This window comes from Sceloporus occidentalis, unplaced genomic scaffold (genome assembly GCF_023333645.1).
Source record: "Sceloporus occidentalis isolate IW3139 unplaced genomic scaffold, rSceOcc1.0.p SCAF_2, whole genome shotgun sequence".
Classification (NCBI taxonomy): Eukaryota; Metazoa; Chordata; class Lepidosauria; order Squamata; family Phrynosomatidae; genus Sceloporus; species Sceloporus occidentalis.
Window position 1 is genome coordinate 143,906,670 of NW_028316982.1, and position 13,218 is coordinate 143,919,887.

The 13,218-nt window shown below is 37.9% G+C and overlaps 1 protein-coding gene across 2 annotated transcripts in view; it reads left to right on the forward strand.

The window, feature by feature from the left end:
- The window catches only part of LOC149319094 (progesterone-induced-blocking factor 1-like), a 110,438-nt gene that overhangs the window by 58,262 nt on the left and 38,958 nt on the right, over positions 1-13,218 (forward strand). The gene's annotated exons all lie outside the window — the stretch shown is intronic.

Below are 13,218 nucleotides of genomic sequence, written 5' to 3' on the forward strand. Positions count from 1 at the left end.
GACTGAGCAGCAGACTCCACCCTCAAAGTCAAGCTGGGGCAAACAAGGAAGAAGGCAAGGAAAGAGGGAGGGGGAAGGAAGGAGGTGGAGAGAGGGAGGGAGGTAAGGAGGGGGCACGAAGGACATTTGTCCCCAATGGTGTCACTTGCCAACTGCAGATGCTCAAATCCACGGATGGCAAGTCCGCGGATAAGGAGGGCCCACTGCAGTTTATGGAGGGGCATTTAAAATTTGCAGCCAGAGCACTTCAGTGCCTCCTCAAGCTACAAACCCTGGGATTCCATGGGATGGATCCATGGCACTTAAAGTAGAAACACAATGTTATAACTGTGTGGTGTGTATGAGCCTCCAGTCACTCCTTAATAAAACTATAATTATAATCCCCTGTAATCTGGTTTCATATGTTGTTTCACTACAGGAACTGATTTAGTCACCCCAATGGATGACCTATGTTAGGAAGGATTGAGGAAACTTCTTCTTTATTAATCTGGATCTCTTCGTGACCTGAAGTAGAATAGACTATCTTAGTTGAAAGTTGGAGGTGCTGTATACAGTAACAGAAGCTCCAGTAGAATATATCCCAGAGGACAGCAAAGGTAGTTCAGAGTTAAAGAACTATGGCTAACAAACAGTGTGAAGGAAGCCATTAGAGAAAAACAGAATTCCTTCAGGATCTAGAAATCTTGTTCAAATAAGGCTAACAAAAAGTAGCAGAAATGTGTGTGTGGGAGATGTAAAAAAGCATTTTGAGGAGCATATGCATTAATAGCATGAAGATCAACAAAGAATTTTTAAATACACCAGGCGCAGGAAACCAATGCCAGATGACAGCAAAATTAAACAAGTTCTAAAGGGGAAAAAGAAATTGAAGAAAAGTTAAATAAATTCTTTTCTTCTGTCTTCGCTACTGAGAACATAGGGCAGATATCCATGCTGGAACTGACATTTCCAGCAAAGGAGAATGAGAAGCTGAAGCAACTAGTGATGACAAGAGAAGACATTTTCAACATCAGTAACAAATTACAAACGAACAAATCACCATGTCCAGATAGTATGCACTGAGATCTTAAAGAGCTCAAATATAAAATTGCCAGTATTCTAGCTAATGTTCATGACATGTACCTGAGATACTATAGGACTGAAAAATGACAAATGTAAAACCATTTTAAAAAGCAAGTCAGGAGCAACCTGCATTGTAAGTCTTCTTTCACTAACCTTTTTGAGTTCTTTGAGAGTATTAATACATATGTAGGGTAGGGGTGACCCAATAGGCTTCCGCATATGCTGGAAGCCGCACCGGAAGGAGCAGCGCCACGTGCTGGAAGAAGCAATGCTGCACGCGCCACCGTGGGCATGAACCCCATTCAAGTAAATGGGGCTTGAACTCATTTGAGAAGAAGGTAGGAATACACAATGACTTCTCACAATGAAGGGATGAGAGTAGAGATTTGTATTGGAGAAGGTGTTGTTTCAGTTGTGTCCTACTTGTGGTTGGCTACTGTGTCTGCAGAATACTGGACTAGATAGGCCTTTGATTTGATTCAGCATGACTGTTAGAGCCTTCCTAACTCGACAGTTGATTCCAAAAAGAAGTATTGGGAACCCCATGGCACTTGTGCTGTTTAATCCTATATGACCCATGTTGGGTACAAGTTTCTAATGTCTATAGTAAGGCTGCCTTAAGTCTCTTCTACTTCAAAGCGCAAATAAAAAAAAAAGAATTTATAATAAGTGGGGAAGAAAGGATTGGTATTTACTATTATTGTTTTTTAATCCACCCCACCCCCACCATCCTAGTCTGTTTTGCAATCTGATAGTTCTACCAGAAAAAATAGAGAATGGCTGGACAATGACTCCCACAGCCCACAATACAGATGCAATAACTATAGTTGCCTTATGTGAGACGTTAATGTAAGATCTCTGTGTACTTTTATTTTGTGTCTGTTTCTGTCAGTTTTAATGGGAAAGCCAGTCATAAAGTTGCAATCATAACAGTAATAACAGAGTGGTTTTGTTATTCTTTGTAGATGTGGTATGAGAAGGGAGTTTGGGGGAAATGGAAGAAGTTTCAGAAAAGTGGTGATCTGAGGGGAAAGGCTAGATGAGCAGAGAAGGAAAAGAGAGAGCTTCCCCAAATATATTTTGTGTTGTGGTTCTCTTAAGTAGTGTAGAGCCTCCTCAGGAAATTAGATTTTATCCTTTATCCTGGTGCTAGGTTTATAAAAATCTGGATGAGGATTAAACAGGACTCCTTTATAGTATAAATGTGGCCAGGTCTCACTGGATTTAATGCAACTTTTCACTTATTAAACTAAAACGTTTGTTCAGGATTTGTGCTTTCTGCTTTCTTTTATTGATCATTGCAGATTCAGTGATGGTCCAGATGTTTATTTTTTCTTAGCAATGTGTGCTAACATCTGGGTATCATCAGCACTTTTGGAGCATATATTTCCTTTTATCTGGAAAATGCTGATAAATATTGGCCCTGTTTATTGATACACAGTATGGAGTTTAATGGGCTTTCATAAGGACTATTTTCTGTTTACTTTATAAATAACTCTGAATTATCTAGGATAAGTAGTCAAAAATGTAGATGCCATTAGAGGAACAAGCAGCAGATACTGTCCTGAATCCTACTGGTAATTCCACCCAGAGTAGAGCCATTGTTTTGTTGGGTTGACATATGTCAACATATCTGTTGACTCAATTCAGTTGCTCCAACAGAACTATTCTAGGTGTGACTAACCAATAAGATCCAAGCTATGATTCGCACATGGTTGGGTCTTTACTTACAGTCAAAAATAATTTTGGCTAAATAGCTGCTGACCTGGTTTACATGTCATAACCAGCCAGGAAACTGGAAACTAGTATATTGAGTCCAACCAGTGTACTCGAACACATAGCTTCATTCGTCCTCTTTGCAATGGGAGAAGCTATAAAAACTGTAGAGCCTTGTTCATGATTTTTTTTTTGCACAACTAATACTGACTAGTTCTGTCTGTCCCAAAACCCAGAAAAAAGTGTCTATGGCTTGAGGAGGAAAATAAGCTGTAGTAGCTGCACTAGTGTTTGGACAACACTATAAACAAGCAAGAAGAATAGCTCTTCAATGTATTTGGTGATAAGAGTGATGATATCCATACTCAGTAGGCCAGAATTCCTGCAGTTTTCTGGCTTGTTGTGACCTACAAACTGGCTCATTGGTAGGAACTAGTCTTTATAAGGAGTTGGTGCCACGAGGAATCGCCAGCTCTACCGCACACCACAAACAATGTATGAAATTGTCATCTGGACACAAGGAAGCCTGATTTGGTCAAACATTCCACTCATTAGTTTAAGTTAATGGTGAGAGGGTTCATCCACTCTGCCACCCAGTGAAGATGACCTATGTATAGTATTTAAGAGAGCTAATTCCATGGTCTACCCAGATATAAAGACCAATGATAAAACAAGAGGTAAATATACAGAAGGTGTGTGTGTGTTAAGATGGAGGAGGCGCAAGAGCAGTGAGAAAGATTTCAATAAAATGCGGGGGTGGTAGATTAAAAAACTGAGAGCAGGGATCACACTGCAGGTGCATTTAGGGTCAAGCATGGTAAAGCAGATGTTAAGCGAGTATTAGACATCAGCATTGTGTGATGCTGGCATCAAAAAGTCTAGGGAGCAATTGAATTAGACTCCATCAAATAGAGACTAAGAAACAAGAATACTACTGTACATGAATTGGTGACAAATCCGGATGTTTCTTAAGTGGGTTTGGATGCAGTGTTGAATTCTTCTCCCACCCTACTTTATTCAATGGTGTGGTACTACTTCAATAAAGACAGTTTTTTATTGTTTTGATAGTGTCTTCCATTCATTTGGACTTTGCATTACTTTTCTTCTGCATTTTGCATTTGCTTTGAGCTTATTTTAGGATTTTGATTTTCTTCATTTTTCTCTTTTCCTCTTTGCAGAATAAAATTGGTTTTCAATTATAGAAGGATTTAACATTTGCAAAAGCTGATTCTCTTTCTCGCTGTTTTTTTCTCAGTCTGTTTTTCTCTCTGTTTTATTTTGCTAAAAGGGAAATTTGACCTCTTGCTCAAGTTTTTGGTTTACCTTGAACTGTTAGTAGAACGGCAGATTGGTTGTCTATCCTCCTTTTCCTGCTGCTCTTATGCACTCTCTTAATGCCTGTGTCATATAGCATGGGAGGCAAAAAGCTAGAGAAGCTCAAGCTCAGCTGCCTCTTTAGTGGCAGAAGCTAAGTCTACCACATAGAGTCCAGCAATTCCTCATTCTGCCATGGGGGAAGGGGGAGGATAGGAATGGCAGAAATGTATCACTACAATAACAGATTGTGTGTACGAAAGTAAAGGTCACAGTGTGTCTAACTAGGAATTGAAATCTCCCTAATTTAATCTTTCTTGGTTTATCTTTCAAGAGTGCATTCAGTCAAAAAATATGCAGTGGTGATCTACTGAGTCTTTTTTGAGCGCTAGACTTCAATTCTTTGGCAAGCTGAACGTCTGAGGCATCAGGGAGTGCATGGGAGAATATTTAATATACAGGCTGTTGTTTGAATTAAAAATAGAAAAACAAATAACACTAGAATATCATTGGAATATGTTTTTAAATATCTGCACTTTGAAGAACTAAATTAGACCACAAGTCCAGCTACTAAAGATGTCCACATCGAAGGTTAGAGGTAAAAAAATATGTGAGAGTTCACAATAGTTGCAAGAGAAAGCAATTTTCAGCTACATTTGTATAATTCAAAGAACAGCAGCCAGATTGTTAACTGGGGTTAGTTACAGGCCGCACACAACTCCTTACCGGCTGTCATTCTGTTTTCAACCACATTTCAGAGTGCTAGCTTTAACCAGTAAAACCCTGTACAGTTTGAGTCCACACTGAATGACCATATATGAGATCTCTAGGGGAGACCTTCTGGATTCTACCACTCTCACTCTGGTGGGAAAGGCTGTGTTGGTTGCTCCTCAACATTGGAAGCCGTTTCTAGGAAGGCTAGACTGGCTTCCTCTTTGTCCTTCATTTGGCAGGTGAAGAGTGTGTGTGTGTGTGTTATCAAAATGTGTTTTTACTTCTATCTTACTTTGTTTTGCAAGTGGCTTTGAGCCCCGGCTTTGCAGGAAGAGACAGGACACAAATAAACAAATGCAATATTTGTATATAGTAAAGTATTCGGAAGAGTCCTGCTCTGTATGTGATGGGATGCTATATATCACCTGACACTTGATATACACTAGTATTCATGAGGATTCCGGTCCCACTTTAAGAGTCATGTATTTGAAGAATCTGAAGAATTTTGTTGAGCTTGTTTAATATGCAAATGTCTTCCAGTCATTTATTCTGTGGGGTGGGATAATATGTTTGTTTCTATATAATTAGAGCATTACTGAAAGTAGTGAAACCCTTGATTTAAAACACCTTTGCTAATAATGACAGATGCTATTATAATTGGTCCCTGACATCCAGATTATAATATTCATATTTATATTATTGACTACATGATATTATTATTATTATTATTATTATTATTAACCTTTATTTATAAAGCGCTGTCAATTTACACAGCGCTGTACATAGAAACTTTTAGTTAGACGCAGGCTTACGATCTAAAAAGACACGACACAAAAGGAGAAGGGAGAAGTGGTGGGGAAGGGAATCAGGTCCAGCAGTTCTCCTCCACCTCCGAGGCCTGGACCAAGGCAGATGGAATGGCATAATATGGCATAGTCAGGAGCCCACCAACTTTAACTCAGGTTACTAACTATCCCTTATTATCAGTCTGTCAGTCTGCTTAAACTCTAGGGAACACCTGTCTTCTCACTTACTTTTTCTTTAATTAACCATTATAGAAAGCCAGGAGCTCCATGGGTCTTTCCAGGGGTGTCATTAGGGAGTGCAGGTTGGTATGGGACACACCAGGTGACACCCAAAAGGGGGATGACACCATTGCTCCCCAAACATCTGCCTTTTGGCAAAAGCGGACTGGCATTTGCCTGTGTCCCTTTACAATTCTGGCAGTGGAAGAGATAGGGTGGGTGGGGTGAAGCTCAGTGTGAGGAGAAAGGAGAGGCCTCGGGGTTTTTGTTGTTTTTTTTAAATTAAAATTTAAAAATGAAAAATTAATTTTAAAAATATTCTTTTAAAGTTTTAAAATTTTATTTAAAAACATCACCTCTTACCAAATTATCTCTTTAACTGCATAAAACTATGTGCATGTAAATATGTTTAGGTTGTGCGTATGATATTGTAATTTAAAGATATAATTTTAATTTTGCTAGTTAATTTTGTATGTCACAGTTATTGGTGTTACATTCAGTGGTATATGGGAATTACGATTTGTGAGTAACATTAGTACAAAAACATTACTTAGGATTTGGTATGGTGTGGTATGGGGGGAGGGTCAATGGGGGGGTGACACTGTGAGTTACTGCATCAGGTGATGCCACCCTAGTGGCATCTTTCTTGATGTTTCTGGGTCTTTCTTGATGTTTCTGACCTACCAAGCAGGTGTCTCGCAAAGCACAGGAGTGCAAAGGGATCTTGTAGTACCTTTGAAACTGAAAGAAGTTGATAGTGTAAGCTTTTGTTGACTAAGGGCCAAAACATACTGCAGAAATAATCCAGTTTGAGATCACTTTAACTGCCCTGGCTCAATGCTAGGGAAGTCTTCTGTGTCAGAGAGCTCTGGTGCCACAACAAACTACAGCTCCCAAAATTCCCTAGCACTGAGCCAGGGCAGTTAAAGTGGTCTGCAGCTGGATTATTTCTGCAGCCTTTTTTGGCCCTAGATCTAATTCATCAGATGGAATGAAGTGCTTAGGAACAGACCTTTATACCCATGAATGTACAGGTTGATGTGAAAATAGCAATAGAAATGTTAAACATATGCGTATGGTGATAGTAATAATAATAATAAGCTTTATTTGTATACCGCTTTTCCGTGGATGATCAAAGCGGTTTCCAATATCAGATTAACAATACATAACACATCATGACTCTGCTTCTCTCCCCTCAAGATGGTGGTTGGGAGGAGGGCTTTTCTTTTTGCTGAGATAACAAAGTTCACTTTGGTGGACAAAGGCGGAAGGAAAGCTATTGCCTAAAGCCAACGTGACCAGATAACCACATGCATGGTGGAGGGAGTTATTGGAAAGCAGTATGATTCTGATTGAGAACCAGAAAAGAGATGTGATAATCTGGCCAAGAGAGCCCTCATAAGGTCGGGGTGTTACAGTATGTGTAGTGTGCCGGGAAACCATTTTCTTCTCTGTTGATGGACTGGAATTTTACAATGCTGTTTGTTTCTTTTTCCAGTCTTCCTTTGTAGATGCTTTTTAGGTAGGTATTAGAGTCTCATTTTGGGTAGGCTTTAGAAAAAGGCAAGGAAAAAATATTAGGAAAAGGCAAGAAAGAGCTCTGAGTGAATTGACATTATCTACAGCAACATGTACAATGTGGCCAGCTTCAGTTGAGGTATAGGGGCATACTGGGGTTATTGGTTGGACCAAAATGAAAGAACAAACCCCTTTTCCTTTGAATTCTCAATGAGTGGTTTTGTCATGTCAGACTGGGCAACTGGGGAAAGAAGAGTCACGGTAAAGAATGTCAGTTCCCCTGGCACTTCACTAGCCTTTTTGAAGCACTCCATTCCATAGTCTCCAGATGGTAGGTGCCCCTGTGAACTTAACCTGAATAATCTGTGTAGTTAGCACAAACATTCTCCCAGCATTCTAGCCAATGTGATTTTAAATTATTCTGATACCTTTCAGTAACCCAGGGAACAGATTTGCTCTCTTAAAACAGCTTAACAGAAAGGAAAAAGAGGGTGTGATGCAAAGAGCCACATAATGATTTTCTGCTAACCATGGCCTTTGTTATATCATCACACTTAACAAATGAAGATTTTCAGAAACAGTTTGCAATTTGCTGGGGTGAGCAACTATCAGGGGTCTGGCTTTGCACGCCACTTGTGGGAGGGGGGGTCTTGCAGGCTACACAACCAACTGCCACATTCTACAAAATATTTCACAATATTTTGGTTGAAAATGCCCCCCGAACATCACCAATAGAGCACATGAAGGAACCACTCTACATTTCCAGACTCCTGGGGCCCAAAATAATAATAAAAATTTTTTTACACAAGAAGTGATTTCTGGTTCACTTAAAAAAACAAAACCTTCTGGTCAGTAAAGACTGAAAACATGCAAAATTCTCCCCCCTGGCACTATGTCATTTTTTAAAAGATTTGGGGGAAATGTGTCAGAAGAGCTCAAAAATGGTTTTGGTTGTCACTCCACCCCTGTGGTTTTCTACTGGACTGAGGAAGGCACACTTGGAATACTGGGAATACACAAGGTATTATGGACACATTTATCGTAACTGTTTGCATTTGGGTCAGAAACTGTACGCCACTGAACATGGATTTAGAAGGGTAAATGTGTCCAAAGAAGGAATATTTGATTAACTGTGTAAATCCTTTCAAGCTTTCACCTAACTATCTGATATATAAATTTGTTACATTGTTTTATTTAGCCCTCTGATATATGTACAGATTCCCTTGGACTAACCAGGCAAGAATATACATATATATTGTCAGTTCTGTCAAAAGACAAGCAGTACTTTGCTGCAACACTTTTCAAGCTTGTCTGTTTGATTTAAAGGCCATATTAGGTATTAATTAGATATATGTAGCGCTAAGAGCAATAGTACAGTTGCTGAACATCTTCAAAAGTACCTTCTCCAGTTGCAGTCACTGTATACTTAGTTTACCTGACAAAGATGGCCAATGTTGAAACTGTGAATACTGATATTCAACAATTTGGGGTACTTCATTTTGGCAACAGAAATTTGCTTTCCACATCTAGAAGTATAGGGGAATACAAATAAGGCCCTCATGAGAAATGCAAAGTTGAAAAGAATATTTCCCTTTAACTATTGCTAAAGAAATTGAGATTCATCATTTCAGTGGGTGAAGGTTTAGATTTTTGTTTTATTCCTTTGGTGTGATGATGAAAAAAGTGGCTGCCTATCTGATCCAAAGGGAGGCAATCTATTGTTATCCATTGACAGCATGTAAGCTCAAACAGAATGAGATCTCTTATTACTAACTTGCTACAAACCATCTGACCTTGCTTTTAGGATCTCTGCCATCATTTGAGCATGTTTGTAGTCCGTGTCTTGTTATACTCAACATGTTGTGTATCTGCCCTAACCTCTCCCATTTTCCCACCTTCATTACAATGCAGTTTCATTCCATTCCACAAAGCAAGCAGGTGCTTGTTGTCAAACATGGATGAAGCTGTGTTAGAAGTATGCAGATGGACACAAAGATTTCAGTTTCTCAGGGAGGTGTGAATAAAATGGCCAGTTTCCAAGATGTCTCATACCTGTGTTGTAATCAAGACTTCTTTGGCAGCAGTGGTCATTATGAAGTGTCAAAACAACATATTTCTGTTTTATTTTCATTGCACCATGAACACCTGAAGTCTTTGACATCCAGCTTAGTTATGCAGGTGTTGTGGGACCAGTCTTTTTAGCAAATATGAAATGCTATTTGTAATTGAAGCCAAAGTCGTGTATCCTGAAGGGACATTTAATAAACTGCATCTCCCCACCTCTCCAATTTCCCACTGCCCTGACATATGATTTTCCAGTTGAGGAACAGAGCCAGCCAAAGTTAGATGTTCTTTGTGGACAGATCACAATAGAAAACAAACTACTGCCTTCTCAAGCATAATGAGCATTGTGTTTAAGGGATATTAGAATAAGCTCATTTAATTTTAAGAAAAAATGCTATTCATGTTTCTTTTAGTTTCGTTACTCAACAAAACAAAACAGGACATAATAGACAGACATTTTGCACAAGTGGGCAGGGTAGGTTTTTTTCTCCCTCCCATATAATTTTCAAAACTGTGCTGATCTAGTGAATCTGAACAGTGGTAAATTCGTCACATAGTACATAGTTATTTCTTAGCATAGTGCATAGTGGAATTTTATATTTTAAACACCAACTTGGATGGTTTTTAAAGAGCATTACAGACATCTATGAAAAATTGGATCCTAGCCACAGTGGCTATAGATTTTGTTGTTGTGTGCCTTCACGACATTTCCAGTTTATGGCAACCCTAAGATGAATCTGTCAGAGGCTTTTCTTCATGAGATCTATTCAGAGGGAATTTGTGTTTGCCTTCCTCTAAAGCTGAGAGAATGTGACTTGCCCAAGGTCACCTTGTGGGTTTACATGACTGAGTAGGGATTTGAACTGTGTCCTGGCTCAGCTATAGCTGAGAATTAGAAGTGATGTGCTTCTGAATACAAGTTGCTGAACTTACTACCTACCAACTTCTCATAGGTATCTATCTGGTTGGTCAGTATAGAAGCATAAGACTTCTCTTCTTTAGAGACTTGTTTTACACACACACACATGTGCATGATTGGGAAGGAGGCTGTAAACAAGACATTCAAAGCAGATTGAAATGCAGATAGTAGAAACAGTAATAATTACCTGATTAATAATGTTAATTCACAAATCAATTGTGAACCTTACAGTGGTGACCTGATTAATACAGACAATATATTCTTAAAAGCATCCCTGTTCAAACCACAGAACTTGTATTATAGTGTCTGTCTTTGTGTATGTGTATGCATGCACACACTTGTAACTCAGGATAATTCTTCATGTTTTTGAAAACATGGGGTGTAATCCATGGAAATTTAAAGCATAATACAAAAATTCTCAGTTTTTTTTTTTTAAATAAGGAATAATTGATGGGCTGTGAGAAGAGTATAATTTATTTATATATTTAACTGCTCATATTTTTATTTCATTTTGTAATTGCAATCCTGCACATTTCTAGACTTGTATAATATCTTCTTTTTTTTCAGTAGGACTTGCATGCACATTTCTGTACATGTTAATAGCCTTAGCCAGTTTAATAGTATTCCTGAATTAGATCCTTTCTTCTGAGTAATGATGCTATTTGGATGGAGATAAGTCAATTTCTAGTTTTCTTGCTTTTTCACTTTCAAATGCTGGTTGTGTTGCTGATTTCCCAGATTCAGTCTTAGTGATTCTTAGGTTATTTCCAGCACAAAAATGATTATGGAGCACAAAATATAAAGCAGGCGGGGGGGGGGGGGGGAGGAAATCTGCTTTAAAGCAAGCAGCTTTAAACAGAGCTGTAAGCTTTGCCTCATTCTAAAAGAGAGATTTCACTAAACCAAAATGCAAAATGTTCTGTAAGTTTAATTACTAGATGGAAGGCAAATGCAACATCTGGCAAGAATACCAATTTAAATTACTCTTATTGTTTTAGCCAGAAGAAATAGTACTTAAAGAAAAATAGCATGCATTAAAAGTTGGCCATCTATTGGGAGTTGTGATAGTTGTAAAAATAAATAAATTGAAGTTGTATAAATCATCCTCTTATTTGTCTTTCATTATATATTCACTTACTCAGAAAGAACATGGGACAGTGCTGCAGAATCAACAATACAAATTTCAGATGTAGTGAAATAGTTTGGATGCTAAATTGGATGATGGGAATACGCAAAGACAACTTATTTTGATAATATAAGCAGTTATGTAGATTCATATGATCAACTTCACTTCTGGGTTTTGTTTTTCTTTTTTCATCTAAATTTCTTGATGTCCATGATGTGGACATCCAAGTGCATCCCAGTTTTGTGATTCATTTAGATAAAATAATATTTTCACATACCTACTTCAATATATCATATTTTAATATATTTATCATTGAAAATATTTTTGAGATTATAATTTATGAGCAATTCTTTGATGGACGCTTCTTGTGATGAACTTTATTGTATTCAGATTAATGTCTTTCACTTTTGTAAATTGTTTTCAGATGTTGATGTGAATACAGTATGTTTGCTGTTGTTTAATTTGTGTTCTTAATACATTTATTTGTTTTTCATTTATGAACAAAATCAGTTCATGAAAGACTGACAGGCATCCTGTCTGTTACACAGATGTATTCTGTCCTTGGTAAGGGTATATCTGTCAAGGTATATCTACACTGTAGAAATAATGCAGTTTGGTACTACTTTAAGTGTTTTAGATCTAGCGAATAGAATCTTGGAATTTGCAGTTTTACATGGTTATTAGTCTTCTCTGCCAAAGAGGCTGGTGCCTCACAAAACTACAAATCACAGGATTTCATAGCATGAAGGTGCAGCACTTAAAGTGGTGTCAGTATTTCTACAGTCTACATGTACCCTTGGAGCTACTCTCTACAAGACACGTTTTCTTTATTTCTGCGTGGTATATAACAAAATAAATGAATTTGGCATACGTTTTGCCATATATAGTGACAGTACACATATGACAATATACGTAGAATGCTATGATGCATAATACCGTCTCCAGACTAAGTGCTCCACATGAACAATTTCTGAAGAATATGTATGTACAGTGGTCCCATGTGGATATCTGTAAAAGGAATCCATACATAGAATCTCTAAATAAAATATATAGTGATCCCTGTGGATGCTCTGGTTTGTTAGTTTGTTGTCTGTCTGTTTTGAGCTACTGTTGGAAGCTCTTGGGGGAGGACTTTTTATGTGGATGGCTGGGTGATAGGGATTTAAAACTGTAAAAAAGGTTTAAAATTCCTTCTTGAATTTCATTTTTTACATTGGGTTATGAGACTGTGGAAGAAGTATAGCAAGTGATTAGCAGGATTATTGCTATTTTTCCCCTATTAATTAATTTTATAGCAGTGAAGCAGCCAACGTATAAAATAGGCTGGAAAAATATTTCATTAAGAACTGGCAGCTCTAAGCAGGACTTTGCTACTTCCAGAAATTTGTGGCGTTGGGGGAGAATACATACAGTTTCATAAGTACATTTAACTAAAGATTAATAGCTGGATGCTATGGATCTTTATTTGGAAGTGGGCAGTGCTGAATTGATTAGGACCAAATCTACAAGAGCTTATGCTGCAACTTCTTTTGCAGTTAGTCTCAAAGGTGCTATAAAATCCCTTTCCATTCTAAAAACCCTAGGTTAGGGGCAAAAATATAAAACTCATCTGCATTTGAAAGGAATAATGGTAGACATACATGTTTTCATTAAAAAAAATTAGAACCACAGTTATTTTTATATTATATTCTGAGAGGTACATAAAACTATTAATTATGATGGTTGTTTTGTTAAGTTTGTTCCATTTCTTACTGTGTTAC